Below are 7,535 nucleotides of genomic sequence, written 5' to 3'. Positions count from 1 at the left end.
GCCTTCTCTTGCATTCACAAAGCGTTCTCACCATATTTTGCCAATTTCAGATTCTTCCGGGTTTACCAAACTCCCATTTTACAGATGAAATTCTGGCTTACTGAAGTTAAATAACTTGCTGGAAGCTACACAGTAAGTAGAAAAGCCAAGATTTAAGGCCAGGCAGTCTGACTCCAGAGCCTTCACTCTCAACCACCAAGTTACAGGATTTCATCCGAGCTGTCAGAGTCCACAAAAGAAGCACTCTGAACACTACAGCACCCACCTAACCATCGTGTTAGAAAGTGTCTATTTTGGTAATAAGCCAGGGCTGAAAGAGTTTCTCTTTTTTTTTTAAGATTTTTTATTTATTCATTCATGAGACACAGAGAGACAGAGAGAGGCAGAGACCCAGGCAGAGGGAGAGGCAGGCTCCCTGCAGGGAGCGCGATGTGGGACTCGATCCGATGGGGGGGGGGGTCTCCAGGATCACACCCTGGGCCGAAGGTGGTGCTAAACCCCTGGGCCAGCCACCGGGCTGCCGCTTTCTTTCTTTCTTTCTTTTTTTTTTTTTTGAAAGAGTTTCTCAAAGTGACAGATATGTCCCTGTGGGTCAGAGAATAAACATCCTTTTCTTTTCTAGACTTGTTCTAGAATAAAGAACAGTTAAAATAATCCCCAAGAAATTTCCAATATGGTTTTCACAGGGAAGTAGTGTCATCCAACCCTGAGGGAAGGCGGAAGAAGTAATTGGATCTGTGACGTTCGTGGCCGGCTTGTGTGCCCCAAGAGATGTGATTGCCCTTCCACGTGCGGCTGGGGCTGTAGGCTGCTCACTCTCTGTCCACTCGGAGCGTAGCTGTGACTGGTGCCCTGCTTTGGTCCTGGTCCTCAAGGCAAGGGGGGATTAATGAAAGGCCACAAAGGCGAATTTTAGTGACAGGAAGGGACAGGCTTGAGAGAACATGTTCTTGTTACTTGTATCTTCCAGGAAACTGAGTCCAAGCCTTAGTTACTTTAAGATAAGAAATCTGGGTGCCTGAGGGGCTCAGTCGGTTAAGCAACTGCCTTCGGCTCAGGGCATGATCTCGGGGACCTGGGATGGAGCCCCACTTTGGGCTCCCAGCTCAGTGGGGAGTCTGCTTCTCCCTCTCCCTCTGCCTCACCCAGGCTTGAGCAAGCACTCTCTCTCAAATAAATAAATAAAATCTCATTTTTAAGAGTTTAAAATCTGAGCCACCCAGGTGTCCCTAAATAAATAAAATCTTTAAAAAAAAAGACTCTCTTTTCTTAAAAAAAAATGTACAATTTTTTTCTCTGAGCTGGGTGTCATCAGAGTCCACACCACCGCCACCACCTCTTGCCTGTGGTGTGCGTTAGCTTCCATACTGGTTTCTGTACTCTACTCTTGGCTCCTAAGAAACCATTCTCTGCACCCTCCCCAGAGCATTTCCCAATAATTCCAACCAGGTCCCCTCAACCCCTTCTTTTTTTTTTTAATTTTTTATTTATTTATGATAGTCACAGAGAGAGAGAAAGAGGCGCAGAGACATAGGCAGAGGGAGAAGCAGGCTCCATGCACCGGGAGCCCGATGTGGGATTCGATCCTGGGTCTCCAGGATCGCGCCCTGGGCCAAAGGCAGGCGCCAAACCGCTGCGCCACCCAGGGATCCCCCCTCAACCCCTTCTAAGGCTTCCCATGTACATATGGATCATTTCCTGCCTATCTCTCCAGCCCTGTCTCTCAGCACTCCCCTAATGTGGGAAACCCTGGTGACCCTCTAGCCATAATGGCCTTCTTTCAGTTCTTTATTATTATTATTATTTTAAGATTTTATTTATTTATTTGAGAGAGAGAGCATGCTTGCACAAGCCTGGGTGATGGCAGAGGCAGAGGGAGAAGCAGCCTCCCCACTGAGCCGGGAGCCTGATGCGGACTCAATCCCAGGACCCGAGGATCACCACCTGAGCAGAAGGCAGACGCTCAACCACTGAGCCACCCAGATGCCCTAGTTCTTTAAAGAACTACCTTGCTTATTCCTAATTTGGGCCCTTCTTCTCTTTTCCTTCCACCTGGAGGCTTCTTGTCACAGTTCTAAGGGCTGACTCCGCTCCTCTTGGATTTTACTAAAGTGTTGCATTTTCAAATGTCTTCAATGACCACCTGATCTAAAGTGATCTCTCACCCCCTCGTCCCTCCCAATGAGGTTATTTTGTTTTGCTTTCTCCACAGTATTTATCTCTATTTGATTTTATACTTGTTTAGTTATGTCCTGTCTCTAATAATAGGACCACCCACGCCACCATATGTCATTTGAAAATAAGCTCTGTGAAGACGAGGACTTTTGTCTATGTTGTCACTGCTGTGTCCTAGAGTATCTGACGAGGTCCCAAAAGGTATGACTACTCCAGATGGAAACTGTACGGGGACCAGAAACCCCCACAGAACAGGAACAGTGGTGGGAACAGTTGAGAAGTGAAAACGGGGAGCAGGATGAGTGAGGCCCAATGCCTGGGGTCTGCTGCTTTGTTTTCTTCCTGGACTTTGCCCTCATAGGTTCTTTGTTTGTGGTTATTTGCAAGTGGAAACCACACAGGACCGATTTAAAACCAAATGTGGGGCGCAGCCACTGTGGAAAACAGTATGGAGGTTCCTCCCAAAATTAAAAATACAATTACCATATGATCCAGCAATTCCATGTCTGGGTATTTAGCTGAAGAAGACAAAAACACTAATTCGATTTAGTGTGCCCCTGTGTTCATTGTAGGGTCATCTACAATAGCCAGGGTGTAGAAACAGCCCAAGTGTCCATCAATGGATGAACAAATAAAGAAAATGTGCCATGTGTGTATATAATGCCTTTTGCTGCAACATGAATGGACCTTGGGGGCCTTATACTGAGTGAAATAAGTCAGAGAAAGACAAATAGCATATGATGTCACTTATATGTGGAGTCCAAAATGCACACACATACACGAGGCACCTAGGTGGCTCTGCTCCGGCAGTTAGGTGTCTGCTTGCAGCTCAGGTCATGATCCCAGGGAGCGAGCCAGCTGTTGGGCTCTCTGCTCAGTAGGGGTCTGCTTCTCGTTCTTCCTCTCCCTCTACCCCTCTCTCCCCGCTCATGTTCTCTCTCTCCGTCTCAAATAAACAAAGTTTAAAAACCTTCAAAAAATAATCAAAAAAGAAATAAAATGCACAAACCCAGACACGAGCGCACAGATACAGAGAACAGACTGGGGGTTGCCAGAGGTGGAGGGTGGGCAAAATGGGTGAGGGGGTCAGAAAGTACAAACTTCCAATCATGAAATAAATATGCCCTGGGGATGTAGCGTGCAGCATGGTGACTATATTGCGTATTTGAAAGTTGCAGAAAAAAAAAAAAGAAAAAAGAAAGTTGCTAAGAGTAGATCTTAAAAGTTCTCACTGCAAGAAAAAAATGTTGTGACTATATGGTGATGATTGTTCGCTGGACTTGTGGTGGTCATAAATACAAGGATGGGATCATTACGTTGTATGCCTGAAACTAATATAATGTTGTATGTCAATAATGCTTCAATTAAAAAAAAAAAGAAACTGAATGTGGAATGTCTTCTGGATCAGATGGGCTTCTGGATCTCCTGGGCTAGATGAATCTGGAGGAGGTGAGGATTGGAGAGGGTGTTCTGGAGGGTTCCAAGCTCCCTTATGGACTTTATTGGTGGACAAAGCCAGAGACCCTTTTACACAGTTGTAGGTCATTTAAAAACACAGTTTTATTTTCTGGTTTCTTCACAGAACATTGCTCATACACATCCCCATCCATCATTAATATATAATTTTTGTATATTTGTCTTCAGGCAAGGTGGTGGCTTGCTGCTTCGGTTAGAGCACAGAGCACTTGCCCGTCATTTGTTTAGTCACTCCCAATTTTCAGGAATTTGTATTATTTCTAACTTTTTTTCTGTTACACAGAGTATGAACCGATATGCATAAATTTACTCCTCCCCAGTTTGAGTTATTTCCATTTAGCATATTTTACCAAGTGGAATTGTTGGATCAAAGAGTAGGAGCTATTTTATAGCTCTTGTTATTATCTGGTGAGGCAATATTTGAAGGGCAAGGGTCACAGAAGTCCCTTAAAATACTTAAGAGATTGAGTGTGAGGAAACACTGGGTTTATTCTGAATGCTCACAGTGACTGGGCGTCAGCGAATTGCGGCAGTGATGGATGTGTAGATTAGTTTCTATATGGGGCAATTTAAAATATTTAGAGCTGCCAGAAAATGGCACCGGCTGCTCCACAGGTAGTAGATTCCTCCTCTCTGGAAAATGTTAAGCATAATGAGAGAGTCTTTAAAAAATTGTCTTATAAGCTTTCCAGATTAGCAATCTGTATATTTTCCAACTCCGTTCCTTTGCTCTGAAAACAAACTTTGTTAAACAAACACTTATGAAGACCTAACATGTGCCAGGTATGTCTGGAGGTGGCCCGAGCCCTCCCTGAAGCCTCCCAGCAGAGTCCTCCTGGGCCGGCCACCCGGGAATTACAGCAGGTGAGAGGTCATGCTCCACCCCACCCCCACGGGAGGACCGTGCAGCCTGTGCCCCGGCATTGCTCTCCAGTTCCTTGACATCTCCTCTGCTGGGCTCATTGTCTACTCCAGGCCTCTGCCCATACTCCACTCATTCTTTTTTTCTTTGTTTTTAAGATTTTAGTTTTTATTTATTCATCAGAGACACACAGAGAGAGAGAGAGAGAGAGAGAGAGAGAGAGAACGAGAGGCAGAGACCCAGGCAGAGGGAGAAGCAGGCTCCATGCGGGGAGCCCGACGTGGGACTTGATCTCGGGACCCCAGGATCACCCCCTGGGCCGAAAGTGGCACTAAACCGCTGAGCCCCCTGGGCTGCCCTGATGGGTGTTGTTGTTTTCTCTCTCTCTCCCTCTCTCTCTCTCTCCCAGGCAAGCAGCCTGATTTATTGAAAGAACCAGTTGCCTAACAATCTGTTGATTTGGGGTTTTGGTTTTTCAAAAGTCACCTGCCTGGTAAAATGTAGTCTTAAAACTCTAAATTTGGCCAGAGAGGAAACGCCCTGTTGAAATGAAGCCTCAACCAGGGTCCCTGTGTTGGAGTTTCCTTGGAGTGGATTTTGCCGCCGTGCTTGCCTCAGAGAAGCCCTGCTCCCTGTCCATCTGTCCATCCGTCCATCCGTCAGTGTTTTCTCCAGCGTGCAATTTGCAGGATGAGCCACCCAGCAGAGGGGAGGGCACCTGGCGGTTCTGCACGGCGGCCGGGTTCTGCGCCTGCCAGCAGCAGGGTGGCCCTGAGCCCGGCCATCGGTGCTCCGTGAGTCAGTGCCACCCCCAGGGCTCAGGAGCGGTGGGCAGGGCACAGCGGCAGGCCGACCAGAAGCTCACCGTTCACTGTGTGGTTGCAAACGTGCAGGGAACCAGCTGGTCTTGTTAATGTGAGTTTTTACAATGTCCTTTTAGTTCCCAGAAAAAATACTCAGAGGGCTACCTTGGCTTTTTAAATTAAAAAAAAGTTTTTTTGGGATCCCTGGGTGGCTCAGTGGTTTAGCACCTGCCTTCAGCCCAGGGCGTGATCCTGGAGTCCCGGGATCGAGTCCTGTGTCGGGCTCCCTGCATGGAACCTGCTTCTCCCTCTGCCTGTGACTCTGCCTCTCTCTCTCTCTCTTTCTCTCTCAATGTCTATCATGAATAAATAAATAAGTTTTTTTAAAAAAGTTTTTTTTTTTTAAAGATTTGATTTATTTGGCAGAGGTAGTGAGCACAAGCAGGGGGAGCAGCAGAGAGAGAGGGAGAAGCAGGCTTCCACTGAGCACCCTGGGATCACAACCTGACCGAAGGCAGACACCTAACCGACTGAGCCACCCAGGCCCCCCCCCCCCAAGTTTTAAATTTATATTCCCTATATTAAAGATGCAAATCAGGGGTGCCTGGGTGGCTCAGTCAGTTAGGCATCTGCTTTAGGCTCAGGTCATGATCCCAGGGTGCTCAGCAGTAGCATCTGCTTCTCCCTCTCCCTCTGCCTGCTGCTCCCCTCCGCTTGTGCTCACTCCTCTCTGTCAAATGGATGAATAAAATCTTTAAAAAAAAAAGATGCAGATCAGAAGCCTAGTTCTTCCTTAAGTCTTTATTTAAAAAAAACACATTTATTTGTTTATCTATTTATTAATAGTCTCTGCCCCTAATGTGGAGCTTGAACTCACAACCCCCCCCAAGATCAAGAGAGAGTTGCATGCTCTACTGACAGAGCCAGCCAGGCACCCCTTTAAGCTTTTATACTTAACTTAGAAACAAGTACATTTTAATAATCACCAGGCGTTCCCCAATCACGCATTTTAAATTAAAATTGTAAGGCCAGGGCAGCCCGGGGCAGGGGGTGGGGGTGTTCAGCGGTTTAGTGCCTGCTTTCGGTCCAGGGCGTGATCCTGGCGACCTGGGATCGAGTCCCACGTCAGGCTCCCTGCGTGGAGCCTGCTTCTCCCTCTGCCTGTGTCTCTGCTTCTCTCTCTCTGTGTCTCTCAAGAATAAATAAATAAAATCTTAAAAAAATAAAATAAAACTGTAAGGCCAACTAACTCCTGTTAACAGACTAATTTTTAAAAAATACCGCAAATACCTAGAACACCAAGTATGCACAAATTTCTAAATACAAATATATTAATGCAATGTGTTTGTTTTAAATATTTCCATCCCTAATTTTAAAATTTCTGGACGTTAAAGCAAACTTACCCACTAAGAGAACCGTGTCATCCTAGGTGGCTGGGGAGCCCCTCCCCAAGTGACTTTTTGGAAACGTGTCCTCAGTGGTCCAGCAGAGATTTTGTCCCAAGGCTCCTGGGCAGCTCCCTTCAGGCCCCAGCTACCCCACGGAGCCCTCTTCCACGGCTGCCGGGTCGTTGCTGCCCGAAGGGGCCGGTTGCACAGTCCACGGCCTCCTAGGCTCAAGTTACACTTCATCTGAATCCTCCACCTACACACATGGAAGTTAGAAACTCCTACCCAGGTTGCTATACAACTTGTTTGGATGTAATTCCTCTATTGAAGGATTTATCTGAATTCTTTCCACGTTTTTCCAGCTCCTGGGGCCACCAGTCTCCCATCTGTTGACTGGTCAAATTTCTCCTGCTGCTGCCCGACTCTGGGGACAGGCCTGGTAGCACGCGGACGCGTGTGACAGGAGGATCTGTGTTTAATGGAAGATGGTGGCTTAGTTGGGATGATGAAGCCCTGGGGGAGGCAGGAGCAAACGTCGAATCTGTTTGCCTGGACCTTCTCCACTTTCTCCAACGTTGTACTTTCTGCGCTTATTGGACGGTGCTTTGCAGCCGTTTCTGTTGGCCTCCCAGGCTAGGTAAGGAAGCCTTGACTGCAGCGGCTTTGGAGTGTGTGTCGCCCCGACTCACGGCCCCTTCAGTGCCATCCTGTGCCCTCCCGTGCGGGGAACCCAGGATATTTGGAGAAAAGAAAACCCAAGAACTTCTGTGCCCTCTTCAGGCGGTATCTGGGATAGACGGTGACTTAACAGAAAAACAGGAACGGAAAAGA

The sequence above is a fragment of the Nyctereutes procyonoides genome, unplaced genomic scaffold (assembly GCF_905146905.1).
Source record: "Nyctereutes procyonoides isolate TBG_1078 unplaced genomic scaffold, NYPRO_anot_genome, whole genome shotgun sequence".
Lineage (NCBI taxonomy): Eukaryota > Metazoa > Chordata > Mammalia > Carnivora > Canidae > Nyctereutes > Nyctereutes procyonoides.
Note: the sequence above shows the minus strand (reverse complement) of the source record.